The sequence below is a fragment of the Hyaena hyaena genome, unplaced genomic scaffold, assembly GCF_003009895.1.
Source record: "Hyaena hyaena isolate Hyena2069 unplaced genomic scaffold, ASM300989v1 scaffold_818, whole genome shotgun sequence".
Classification (NCBI taxonomy): domain Eukaryota; kingdom Metazoa; phylum Chordata; class Mammalia; order Carnivora; family Hyaenidae; genus Hyaena; species Hyaena hyaena.
The window spans coordinates 839,095-853,050 of record NW_024081451.1 but is presented as its reverse complement, the minus strand read 5'-3'; the positions used below and the strand labels follow the sequence as shown (position 1 = coordinate 853,050).

At 34.5% G+C, this 13,956-nt stretch overlaps 1 protein-coding gene across 1 annotated transcript in view; it reads left to right on the top strand.

The window, feature by feature from the left end:
• Positions 1 to 13,956, top strand: part of LOC120221827 (diacylglycerol kinase beta-like) — a 192,798-nt gene that overhangs the window by 15,683 nt on the left and 163,159 nt on the right. The window lies entirely within an intron of this gene.

Genomic DNA, 13,956 nt, shown 5'->3' with positions numbered 1-13,956 from the left:
AGGTTTTATAGGAACACAGTTCTGCCCTTTCAGTTGTGTGGTTGCCATAGTTGTCTATAGCAGCTTTTGTGCTACAATGGTACCGCTCAATAGTTGTTTTTTAAAGACTGGATGGTCCACAAAGCTGAAAATGTTTGCTGTCTGCCTCTTACAGAAGTTTTCCAGCTTCTTGTTTAAAATAGAATATAGACTTTTTGCCTTTTTCTACTGACTTAAATACCAGGCATGTTCATAGACTCTTTTTACTTGTGCACATAAGTGAGATTGTACTGTATGCATTGTTCTGATACTTGACTTTTTTTTCTTGATTATATATTTCAGAATATTGTTTTATTTAATTGTATTTTGTGACTACAAAGTACGATAATATGAATATTTTATAAACTATTTATGCTTTCTTTTTTTTATTTCAGTCAGTACTAGTATCTTTACTAGTATTTTATTTTGTAATTTTTTATTTTAATTCCAGTTAGTTAACATACAGTGTTATATTAGTTTCAGGTACACAATATAATGATTCAACAATTCCACACATCCCTCAGTGCTCATAACAACAGGTGTACTCCTTGATCCTCATCACCTATTTAACCCACCTATTTAACCCCTCCCAACCCACCTCCCTTACAGTAACCTTATAGTAACTCAACCTCATAGTTGAGTCTGTTTCTTAGTTTGTCTCTCTTTCTCTTTTTTTTCCCTTTTACTTATTTGTTTTATTTCTTAATTTCTACATGTAAGTGTTATGGTATTTTTCTCTAACTTATTTCACTTAGTATTATACTCTCTAGCTCATTCCATGCCATGGCAAATGGCAAAATTTCATTCTTTTTGCTGACTGAATAATATTGCATTCTATATACATATATATTACATTTCCTTTATCTGTCCATCAATCTATGGACACCTGGGCTGCTTCCATATCTTGGCTTTTATAAATTACACTGCTGTAAGAATAGGGGTACATGTATACTAAAAAAAAAAACACCTTTAGAAGTATTTGGTAGCCAAACAATAAGGACTTGTCAAGTAATCTGAGCAGTTTTCAGCTATTCTAATTGTCTTAGCTTTGAAGGTACAAGTCCAACCATTCCACTTTCCAGAAATCAGAATGGTATAAGACTACCACGTGAGTTGCAAAACGTTCCCAGCATTTACCATCACATGCTGTTTGGTTCAGGATATTCTCAGTGTCACACAACTAAAACAAAATGCAGAAATCAGTGAAAATAGGATACCTGTGACACTGCAACTGTTGATCAGAAAAACTATGTTGTTCTCATGGATTGACTCTTCAAAGTGTTAGCACACTGAACCTCGAAAATATATTCGTAAAAATAAAATCCAAATCTTCTCTTTCATTTCGTGATATTTAAAATGTTGCTTAATCTGAAAAAATAAAAAAGGTTGACTACTTTAAAGCGTTTGAAACCTCTGAGGCAAAGTAATTACATTCAAGACAAAAAGTTTTAAACATTTACCGGAAACACTGTGGGAAGCCTCTGGACTTCCTGCTTGAACCTCATCAGGCAGCTGACTGTTCACCACACATGTGGATGCAACTAACCAGATACCATCCATATAGAAGGTTATTGAAATTTTTAAAACATGTATATATTATTGAGAGACAGAGAGAAACATAGCATGAGTGGGGGAGAGGTAGAGAGAGAGGGAGACACAGAATTCAAAGAAGGCTCCAGGCTCTGAGTTGTTGGCACAGAGCCCAACATGGGTCTTGAACTCACAAACCGCGAGATCATGACCTGAGCCAAAGTGAGACACGTAACTGACTGAGCCACCCAGGTTCCTCAGAAGTTTATTTTAGGGGCGCCTGGGTGGCTTAGTAGGTTAAGAGTCCGACTTTCGCTTAGGTCATAATCTCACGGTTCGTGGGTTCAAGCCCGGCTTCCGGCTCTGTGCTGACTGCCAGCTCAGGGCCTGGAGCCTGTTTCAGAGTCTGCGTCTCCCTCTCTCTCTGACCCTCCCCTGCTCATGCTGTCTCTCTCTCTCTCTCTCCTAGAAATAAATAAAAATATTTAAAAAAAAAAAAGAAGTTTATTTTAAAAACTAATTAACATGTTTTCCATTTTATTTGGGTGGAATTTCCCAGAACTGTAGCATGTATTACAACTGGTGGAAAATCAAAATGGTTTAAGCAATATGCAGATGGGAATTTTAAAGTTTAGTAGTTTTTATATATATTGTTATAGTTGTTTATAGGAAGGGATACTGCTTTTTTAAATTTATAATTGTAACCTCAGTTTTATTTTTGAAGTAAATCTATTTGAGCAAATTTAGGATAAAAACCAAAACTGAATAATAATATAAGAGGTATTTGAGTAAGGCAAAGATTGTGAAGGTAGGGCAAGAAAGAGTGAAGTTTAGAAAGCCGCCTCAGCTAATGTCATAGGTCTCGTCTCTTTCTGTTCATTCACACATCCCTAATTTTGAACACATGGTGTATCTTGCATAACATTTAATGTGTGTCAATTTCCCAAGAGTAAGCTTTTCCATGAACTTGACACTGCACACACTCCTACCCCACCCTATTTGGTGTGTGTGCTCTGTGCTGAGGAAGACTGGACCCTCGATTCTTCTTAGAAGGCAGAGGAGAGAGACTGTGCACCGGAATCTCTCTATCTCAGATTATTTTATTTTATTTTATTTTATTTTATTTTGAACATTCTTAGGAAGTAAGAAGGAGAAAAAGTCAATCCAAACCACACTGATCAAAGAGAATAAATGAATTGATATCTCTGAAAATAGCAAAAGTTGAATTTATTTTGCCTGTGAAAATAAAAAAGATTATTGGCTCTTTTGTCTCTATCTTTAAAATGGGGACGGCAGGCTCTGGAAGAGTTGACATTAATCTGTGTGTGCTCTGCATTGTATTGTCTGAGCAATGCACAAAAGCATTCAGATAGTAAGACCCTAATACTTTATGTGCCTTGTAAAAGTTACACTTATCTGAAAGCTGATGGTAAGGACATTTGACATCCATTATTATCAATTTCCCTAAACATTTCTGTGGGTTATTTGGGGTAATTTAAAAGGCAGTGTTTTAAGTTGTCTAAATATAAACTGCAACATTCATTTTAGAACTGTAGATGATGTATTTGGCATTCAAACACTGGCAAGCAGAACAATTTCCAAGCATTTAAATTCAGTGATTAAATCAATTAAATTTAGAAACAAGAAAAGGATTTTATGCTGCATTATTTTACCTGGATCTTAAAATTGTTGAAAAAAGATTATGACATTTGAGATGTTACATTTCACAAAAAAACATATACATATATAATTCCATGATAATTTTATTGGTTGAAAATAGATTGATCCAAACACTTGCTATTTAGTAACCTTAAAGGACATGTCTCAAATGAATACCTAATTGTGTATTTTTAAAGTACCTTTGGCAGTGGCTATTGAAAGTAATATCACATATTTAATAAAGTTATCTAAATATCAAAGTTTCTTTTTACAGCTGAATATTGAATCATACACCTAGCTATCTTAATGTGATAGCTCTCTATATTTTTATAAAAGCCATGCTGTTAGTTTATAGAACAGTAATAAAAAGTTAAGGAATACAAAACCTATTTCTTACATGTAAAAATAGAAATACCCTTTCAAAATATAAGACTGTGTATTCTTATCTTTGACCTAGCGGTACTGTAAAAACATATATATTATGAAGAAGCATTTATGAAATTTCTATTTGTCATGGCATTATAAACTACAGAGAAAGCGCTGGCCTCCTAGAAATTTGGAAAACAGAAACCATAAGTATTAGTAAATTATTATTTATGAACAATTGAAACATCAGATGGCAGTCTTTAGAACTAGCATCATTGCTGGGGCGCCTGGGTGGCTTAGTCGGTTAAGCATCCGACTTTTGCTTAGGTCATGATCTTGTGGTTCGTGGGTTCGAGCCCCACATCGGGCTCTGTGCTGACAGCCAGCTCAGAGCCTGGAGCCTGTTTCAGTCTGTGACTCCCTCTCTCTCTGACCCACCCCTGCTCGCGCTGTCTCTCTCTCTGTCTCTCTCCTAGAAATAAGTAAAACATTAAAAAAATTAAAAAAAAAAACTAGCATCATTGCCCTTTTCTCCCATGTTCAATAGTCAAATTTTTAAAATCTGACATGCAGTTTTTTAGAAACAAAGTCCAGCACATATTATGATTCTGAGAATAAAATCTGACATGCAATATAATTCTAGAACTTTTTATAGTAAAATGGTAAGTCCGCAGAATCATTTTGATATAACAGATAAGTAATAATTTAAACAGGGGAAGTGGTATTTTCTAATCAATAAATGAGATCACTGCTAATGAAGGCTTATTCTTAAAAACAAACTGAAATAAGAAGATGGAAGAAATCCAAATAACAGGGAGGTAGGAAAAGGCAGAACAAGAAGCACTTCGCTTCAACCCAGTGAGTCTTGGAAAACTTGAAAAAAATAGATTTTTGTAGCAGTTGCATTTTCAAAACTATGTGATCTGGCAATCAATCTAGTCAACGCAAAAGAAGAAGGAAAGGGATTTGTCTACTTGAGGTTTTAAATTAAAACTCAGTTGTTGCCTTTTCTGACTTCTGAGGCAGAATACCTTCTTTATTTCCAAATGTTACCCTTCTACTTTTCTATCTACTGCTTTTAACTGTAACTTCAGAGGAAGATGGAAAATATAAATGACTTAATGGATCATTTCCCCTATGATTTGATGTCTAATATCAGTGATAAAATGCCCATCTTACTTGTTTCTGTGACATAGTATCCAAACCTGAGTCTGTTGAAAACAATAGCAGGTCATCCACCCAGGCGAAGGATGCATTATAATTCTAAATAAATGTAACTTATGCAGTGGTGGAAATATAAAGTATATTTCCAAGTTAAATTAATATTGACTGATTATATAAGCTCCAACTAATTAAATAATACTTGTAGAGCTTGGTTTCATATAATAATCACATAAAGTTCCCAAATATGAGACCATTCTTAGAAGTTTCCTAAATAGAAAACCCTACTGTAATCTTGCCATTGAGGATGGTACTTTAAAGCTCATGTAATAGATGTGCCCAAGGGAACTTAAAATAATTTTTCCTATGATCAGAATATGACAAGAACTTAGGAAGAATTTTTTAAAATGATAAACATGAAAGAACTATCAAAATGACATAATACCAACTACAAAAATTTTTAAACATGAGTCATAGTTCATTTTAATTCTGTTGGTATTAAAATTTATTCTTTTTAGCATCAAGATAGGAATTAATAGTGAAGAAAAAATAATCTCGAGGATGAAACTTCAATTGCACCATCTTGTGGAATGGCGTCTTATTTAAAGATTTCAAGTCATACCAGGAGAGATTTTAGACTTTTTTTTCAACTCTGTTTATAAGTATTTTCTTCTAGTTACCTTAATGGATGTGAGGAAACCACAACAATCTATCACCTGGTTCTGTTTGCAGTCATTCATCTAACTACCAAAGGGTGCCATCGAGTGTCCATTAGGAAGCAAAGAGACCTCTTTTTTCTGTTTTTGTTGAGTTTATTTATTTAGAGAGAGAGAGAGAGAGAATGCCAAGCAGTCTCTGCACTATCATCATGAACCCAATGGAGGGCTGGAACCCACAAACCATGAAATCATGACTTGAACCAACGTCAAGAGTTGGATACTTAACTGACTGAGTCACCCAGTTGTCCCAGGACCTCTTTATTAAGTCAGATTCCTCAAAGCTATTAAAGTTAGCCTTGAGCTTTATGGATTTGAAATAACCAGAGCTACCACTAGAGTTCCATTGCCATGAATTTAGTTTTCATGAATGAAGTTTTTATTATATAGAAGTAGTTAGCATATCACTTGTAGTTTGTTGGACAGTATCCAACCAACTGTTTGAAAATTGATGGAGATTCATATAGACTATCTTTCCCTCCATTCTGGATAATTATTCTCCAGGCTTAATAAAAATAGTTCTATTGTTTTTCTCTTGATAAACTGTAGATTTATAAATCCAAGGGTTTCTTGTTGTCTATTTCAGGCAGCATCTGTTGGCTGCTATGCAAGTACAACCGTTAATCAGAGTAAGGTAAAGATTGAGGCCTAAATGGTGTAAGGTGACAGGCATTTGAAATCAGACTAAAAATCTCCATGGATAAACATGACCAATTTAAATGAGCTCTGGGGAATTTTTTTAGAAAGTTCAATGCCTGATGAATGCTACACTGTTATTCTAATTATCCCATAATATGGCATAAAATAACAATCTCATTTCATCCTTTTATTTACAAAGCTGCTCCCATTATCATTATATTTTACCTGTTCAAGCTCTGAAAGATTGCTCCTCGTTGAGAGATTCATTAAAAGAGAATAATTATATTATATTTCACAGATTGGCTGAAAGAAAATGTATCTTTGAACAATTCCATTTCCCTGAATAGTTGTTCATTTCAGGGTGGAAGACAGGTCTATTAAGTACCTTCTACCTTTTTAAAACATGTCAAAGCTAACCATTAATACTGAAATTAGTAATCTGGTTCTGATTTAATGAAATAATCAGCTGCTATTTGTAGAACTCAATTTCTATGGCTGAGAAAAACACAGTATTTTCAAAATATTGAATAACAAAAAGTATTTAAGAATCTTTTTTCTGCACAATGATTTAAATTTATGTCGTTTCTGATAAGTAAAGCTCTTAGCATACAGACTTTTTCCTTACTAGGACGCTTGAGAATATGTACTTCTCCATCTAAAAAACTACATAAGACATTTTGTTTCTAAGTATGTGGTGTTCAGATTTTCACAGTATCTTGTTAGACAAAGAGTAAGAGAAATAAAATCAACCAGTATCAAAGAACATTTAGTTATTAAATTTACTGCAAGAAAGGTTCATGGGATCTGTGATTAAATGTCTTTTCAAAATTAAAAGGAGAGTCATGTGCACAAAAATGTGACTCAATAAAAAAATAGATCTTACACAGTCACTTCATATTTAAATATGTTAGTGCGATGAAACATTTAACTCTTATATTAAATCTCTTTGGTAAATAATTAAGCAGTAATGAAATAATATATTAATCACGGATGGTTTTGCCAAGCTTTCGATAGTTGATTATAAGCACTTTCTTCCCTCAGAGCCCTTACATTGCTGTCTTTTTTTTTTTTTCAAGTTTTTTAAGTTTATTTATCTTGATAGTGCAAGCAGGGTAGTACAGAGAGAAAGACTGGTGAGAGAGAATCCCAGACAGGCTCCTCATTGTCAGTGCATTGTAGGGTTTATTTTATTTTTAAAACTGTTTTTACTTATTTCTGAGAAAGGGAGAGAGACAGTGTAAGCAGGGAAGGGTCAGAGAGAGAGGGAGTACAGAATCCAAAACAGGCTTCAGGCTCTGAGCTAGCTGTCAGCACAGAGCCCAACGCGGGGCTCGAACCCACAAACCGTAAAATGATGACCTGAGCCGAAGTCAAACGCTTAACCAACTGAGCCACCCAGGTACCCCTGTAGGGTTTAAACCCACGAACCATGAGATCATGACCTTAGCCGAAACTAAGAGTCAGATGCTTAACAGACTGAGAAACTCAGGTGCCCCACATTGTAGTATTTTCTTAACATCGCACAGCAAACTCACTAGAATGAAAGTGCCAGGGTATTTAGTGTGCCAAGTGGGAAGTAAGGAAAGAAGTCAACTCATCTTTTACCAGTATAAAAAATGTTTGATTTTTAAAAGACAATAATTGTATCAGATTGAAATAGCAATTTTAAATGTGTGTAGGATTTGAAGAATTCTCAGAGATATGAAAGGCTGTTACTAATATATGCTGATATATCAGCAGTGCTCTTTTCAGTCTGAGGTTTTGTACATTTTTGTAGTTAGGTATTATTTCTAAATTCTTCTTTAATATGTGTTGTGTCTTTTTATTAATGAAACTTATTTCTTCTGATTCTATAAGGTCTTTATCTTATTTGTCTTGTTAAAATAGATTAGATTTCTGTTGCATTTTTTGTTTGTTTTTTCATTTTTGCTGTTTCTGAATATTTTATATGTTACCTTTGTAAACTTTTGCATCCAGATGTTCATACAGAAGTCAGAAATAAACAAGGAAATATAATAGTTGATTCCATTCTTGAGGAAGAGAATGAATAGGACAAGGTAGATCTATGGTAGATCCTGAAATATAGCTTCTTTTGCAAGGCAAGAAATTATTTAATTATCTAAAATATTACAAACAAACAAAAATAAAACAAATGCCTTAGTTTAGGCTTAAAAGTTGAATTAGCTGTGCAGTTGACAAAATGGGAAAAGTTATTTGCAAATGAAATATCAGATAAAGGGTTAGTAACAAAAATATATAAAGAACTTACCGGATTCAACACCCAAAACACAAATAATCCAGTGAAGAAATGGGCAAAAGACATGAATAGACACTTTTCCAAATAAGACATCCAGATGGCTAATAGATGCATGAAAAGATGCTCAACATCATTCATCATCAGGGAAATATAAATCAAAGCCACCATGAAATACCACTTCACATCTGTCAAGATGACTAAAATTAACAACTCAGGAAACAACAGATGTCTGTGAGGGTACAGAAAGGGGAACCTTTCTGCCTTTATTGTGAAAATGCAAACTGGCACAGCCACTATGGAAAATAGTATGGAGACGCCTCAAAAAATTAAAAATAGAACTACCCTTTGACCCAGGACTTGCACTACTAGGAATTTATCCAAAGGGTACAAAACCTCAGATTTGAAGGGGCACATGCACCAAATGTTTTTAGCAGTGCTCTCAATAATAGCCAAACATGGAAAGAGCCCAGATGTCCATTGATTGATGAAAGAATAAAGGTGTGATACACACACACACACACACACACACACACACACACACACAATGGAATACTACTCAGCAATGAAAAAGAATGAAATCTTTCCTTCTACAACAGTGTGGGTAGAACTAGATGGTATTTTGCTAAGCGAAATAAGTCAGAAAAAGACACATATCATATGATTTTACTCATATATAGAATTTGAGAAACACAACAGATGAACATAGGGGAAAAGAAGGGAAAGTAAGATTAAAAAGAGAGAGAAGCAAAGCACAGGAAACGCTTAAATACAGAGAACAAACCGGTTGCTGGAAGGGAATGTGTAGAGGGATGGGTAAATGGGTGATGGGCATTCAGGGAGGGCACTTATCAGGATGAGCACTGGGTGTCATATGTAAGAGACGAACCATATGTACCCCTGAATCCAAGACTACACTGTATATTATCCACTACTTGAATTTAATTTAAAATAAATTTGAATTAAACTAAAAAACATCTGACATTTTCCATCTCTGTCATGGGGGGCAGGGCTTAATAAATCCATATATTTACTAGTGAGTACTCACAACAAAGGCCTTTATCAGGTATGTGTTATTACAGAGTTTGTGTATATAAGTGCATATGTGTTTGTGGTGTGTGTGTGTGTGTACATATATATATATTGAATTTATTTATGGGGAAAGAATAATACTGCAGATTACACAATGATTCATGACAGAAAAACATTACTTGAACGCAGATTATTTTGGAAGTTCCAGTCAGAAAACTAGGGAACCAAACAAAGCATTGCTTTAGGAGAAAGGAAGATGAGCTTTATTTCTGTGTTAATAGCAGAAGGAAGATTGATGGCACAAAATGTTCTCTAAGCATTTTCCCAAGGGAATTATAAATCATTATCCTAAGGGAAAAGGAAGATTAAAAAGGTAGAAGGGAATTCTCTTTTTTTTTCTTTTTTTCTCTATTCCATGTCATCCTTGGAGAAAAATGCACTCTTCAGATTTCATCACTGCCCCCCTCCTGTGAGAAGGCCTACGTTAGCCACCCTAGCATGACTCTGTCCTAACTTCCTCTCTCAATGGGCCCTTGTAGCACATTTACACCTACTCATGGATTAAAAGATGGTGGCTTCTGAAGGTCTCTAGGGAAATTTTGTTCCAGTACTATAATGGCTTTGTGTGTGTGATACTTTTTTTGCATTCTTAAAATTGAGATACACTTGACGTGTAATAGTGTACAAATGTAAGTTATACAGTGTGTTGATCTGATGCTTTTTTATATTGCAATATAATTACCACTGTATAGTTAGCTAACACCTCTATCCCATTAAATAATTAAGATCTAGTCTTTTAGCAACTTTGAAGTTTATAATGCAGTATTGCTGTAGTGATTTGTCTTTCTCTTTTGTCTTTCTGTCTTCCTATAATAAAACTAGGTTATATTCCATGAAAAGAAAAGAAATAAACAATATCACACTAATTGTTGGTCTTACACAGAATTTTTATCTTAATCTAGACTGTCTTCTTCCTATTTTTTCAAGTCAGCAGCCTCTAAGGGGAAAGGCCTTTGACATGGCCATTGAGGGCCAGTGAATTTCTTACAGACTGGCTTTATTTTTTAGTTTTTGTTTTCATAACTGCATGGCTATAACAAGCTCTGGGGAAAAAGGAGAGAAATTCATGACCTCAGAATCATTAACTTGGCCGACTCTTTCCTAACCTGTATAAATGGAGACAATAATTTCTGATTTTGTTTTGACCTTAGAATAGTTTATTTCAATAATTTTAAATAACTTACTATAGAAATGTAAGATGGCCTTATTATTATTTCATCCACTAAAAATATGCACAAGATTATCACTGGAATTAGTGTGAAGCTCTTTGTAACATTTGGCCCACATTTGTGAGAGAGGAGGCAAAGGTTAAGAGGTCATTCTCCACCTATGAGCCAGTAAGTACCCTTCTAAGAATAAAACCTGACACCACAAAATTATAAAATGAATAGGATTCTTCAGATTTACAACAAATGTTTCCTTTTCTGAAAAACTGCATTACAATTAAGCAGTGGAGTTTTCAATACTTGAAATCCTTAAGTGAGATCTGATGAGAAATAAGGTACTGAGTGCATTCTGAGCCACTCTTGAATTACAAGTTATTTATCATTCCTTCCCAAGAAAGGTGCAATTCCTATTAAAATGCTTGTAGCAAAAGAAGTTGATTAAAATACAACTGACTCTTTCCAGGTTTGGAATGATTGAAATGTGTAGATCTGTTAGATTACCTGTTAGATTAGTTTCTTCAGGTCTACTCGTTTGTTACTTTTTACCTCCTGGTGAATCATGGAATACATTATTTATTTGCTGCATTCCGTTTGGTGTACACCTTTCATCTCTCACTTTCTTACAAAGATTGTAAAATTGTGGTACCCACAGTACTGATTGCTTGGGAGCCTCATAAGCCATTTGCCCATGACCATCTCCCGTTGATTTTGCAGCAAAGATCAAGTCACCTCAGCAACCAGTTCAGATTGTGCTGGCTGCTCTCAGATTTCTATTTCCCTGTTGGTGGTACAGAGCATTGCTGTGGTTCAACCAAGATGTTTTTAAGAGCCGTCTCTAAAGTAGGCTGTACTGGAAAGCACAAGCTGCCTAACAAATTAATGACCTTGTAACGTGCTGCCTGCTGGGGTGAAAATAAATTGTAAGAGAGGACAGGGGACAGGTAATGGGCCCTAGCTAGGCTGCAAAACTCTTTTCAAACTGACACTGACTGTGTGCCAATAGATGTGGCAATAACTGTCAACAAAATGTATGGCACTTTAACATAGACTCAGTAAAAAGGGAAAATTGAAGGAGTTCTATGATTTCAAGTTCAGTGCCTACTGCTTTTGGACAACCCTTTCTAGAAAACAGGTTTGCAGCCCCATTGCAGGTCATTCACAATACTCAGGGAAGCGTTTCTTCAAGATCTCAAGACTTTGAATTTTTATTTTATTATCCATCCATGTGTTGCTTTACTGTTGATGGTAATGTTGATGCTAGTACTTTTAAATTAAAAAGGAAAAATTCTCACAGAGTTAGAGTGTGGGATGTCTAGGTTCTTATAAAATCATTGTTCATATTCTTTTGCCATCTGAGAATAAGTTTCAGTTTCCTCAATGTCATTGCCTGCCTTTCATGGACAACCTAGGTAGCTTTTGTGTCTGAGAGTAATATGTCCCTTTAAAAAGTGATTTTTTTTATTGTTTTATTCCATTGTTCCTGGTGTCATGTCTTAAATCTAGCATTATGTCTCTGTAAACCTTCATGTTTATATATGAAGTATGCATATAACTCCTTTTCATAAATGATCAGTGAATAAACAGATTATGCTTTATTAATACTTTTTTTCCCCTCAACCTATTTTCTCGGTTAACTGATGGTTTCTGTCTTCATTAGGAATTGTGTAGGATGGGAAAAACTTTACAGATTGAACAAAATGATACTCAGCTCTCAAACTGAGCAAGTAGATTACCCTGATTTTATGTTTTCCCCCTATGGGTCATAGTTAGTGTATTCTAAAGCAATTTACAATGTGCTATATGTATTTAATGGACAGTGATGTTTAAACAGAAAGTCAGCACACACAGAAATCATTCATTCAGGAGTTTAATGTGTGCCCAGCCAATCTAATTTGTGTTTCCTGGCCTCACTCACTCCACTCAAGTCCAGTTGACCTTTTTATTGCTCATCAAATACACCAGGCACGATATAACCTTTTCCAGTGATATCCCCTCTGTTTGGAATGTTCTTACCCCAAATCTTCATATAGTTTCACACTGCTTCTCCTTTGCTTCTTTCAAAGAAAGAAAATGTGTCACTGCAAAAATGTGTTCTCCTGGGAGAGGCTTTCCCAGATCATTTTTCTAAAATGTCGTGCATTCCCTCCTATCCCCTAATCCCTCCCCCACTAGATGTTATCATTTTTAAAAGTTTGAACACTTTAATGAACTCTAACATTTTCATAGAAAAGTGTACACTTCATACATGTACAGCAGATGAATTTTGAAAAAGTGAACACATCTATTTAACCACTCTTTTCCATCAAGAAATAGAACACCAGTACCACAGAAGAGTCATCCCACAGCACATGACCTACTCAGTATTCTGAGTACTATTACCATGAATAACTTTTGCTGGTATTTGAATTTTATATAAACAGAATCATATAGCATATATTCACTTATGTCTGGCTTCTTTAATTTCATATTTTCATTACTTGATAGTATCCATTATATGAATATGTTTTATTTTTTATTTATTTAATTTTTTTTACCAACATGGGGGCTATTATAATTTCTACCACTATGAACGTTATTGAACAGCTCTTTGGATGTGTATATGTTTGTCTTCTGGGTATAGACTGAAGACAGAAAATTTCTGGGTCACAGGGTATATGGATGTCCCATTTTGTTAGATACTGCTAAAAGTTGTACCGATTTACACTCTAGCCAGTGGTGGAAGAGGCTGATGAGTCTTTTAAATGTAGCTATTCTAGTTTATTGTATTTACAATATGCATGCTACTGATAGCTAACGATGTGGAGTACCATTTTATGTAACTAGATTATTTGGATATCCTCTTTTGTGAAATGTCTGTCAAAGTCTTTTGCCTATTTTTTTCATTGGTTTTTATCTCTATTATCTAACTATTTGTCTTTGAAAAAACTAGAGTCTTTTGTTAGCTCTGTGGTTTGCAACTCTATTCTCCCACTTTGTCTTGCCTATTTACTTAATTAGTGGCATGGCCTCTTTTGAAGGTCATATCTTAATTTTATTGAGGTCCAGTTTATCAATTTATTCCTTTTGGATTATTGCTTTTAAGCCTGTGGCTAGTTATTCTTAATTATTTTTTTAACATCTTCAGTGTTTTTTTGAGAAGCTTTATTTAACTTCAGCTTTTAGATGAAATTATTTCATTTTTGTGTTGACTTATTTCTGGATTCTCTATTCTACACTTAAATTAGGCATTGTTAGATAGTAAATATTTTAAGTTTTGTGGGTCATATTCTCTGTATTGTACCTACTCAACTCTCACATTAGCCAAAAGCAGTCTAAGCAAATAGTATTATCTTTGATCACTATGATATATAGTAAT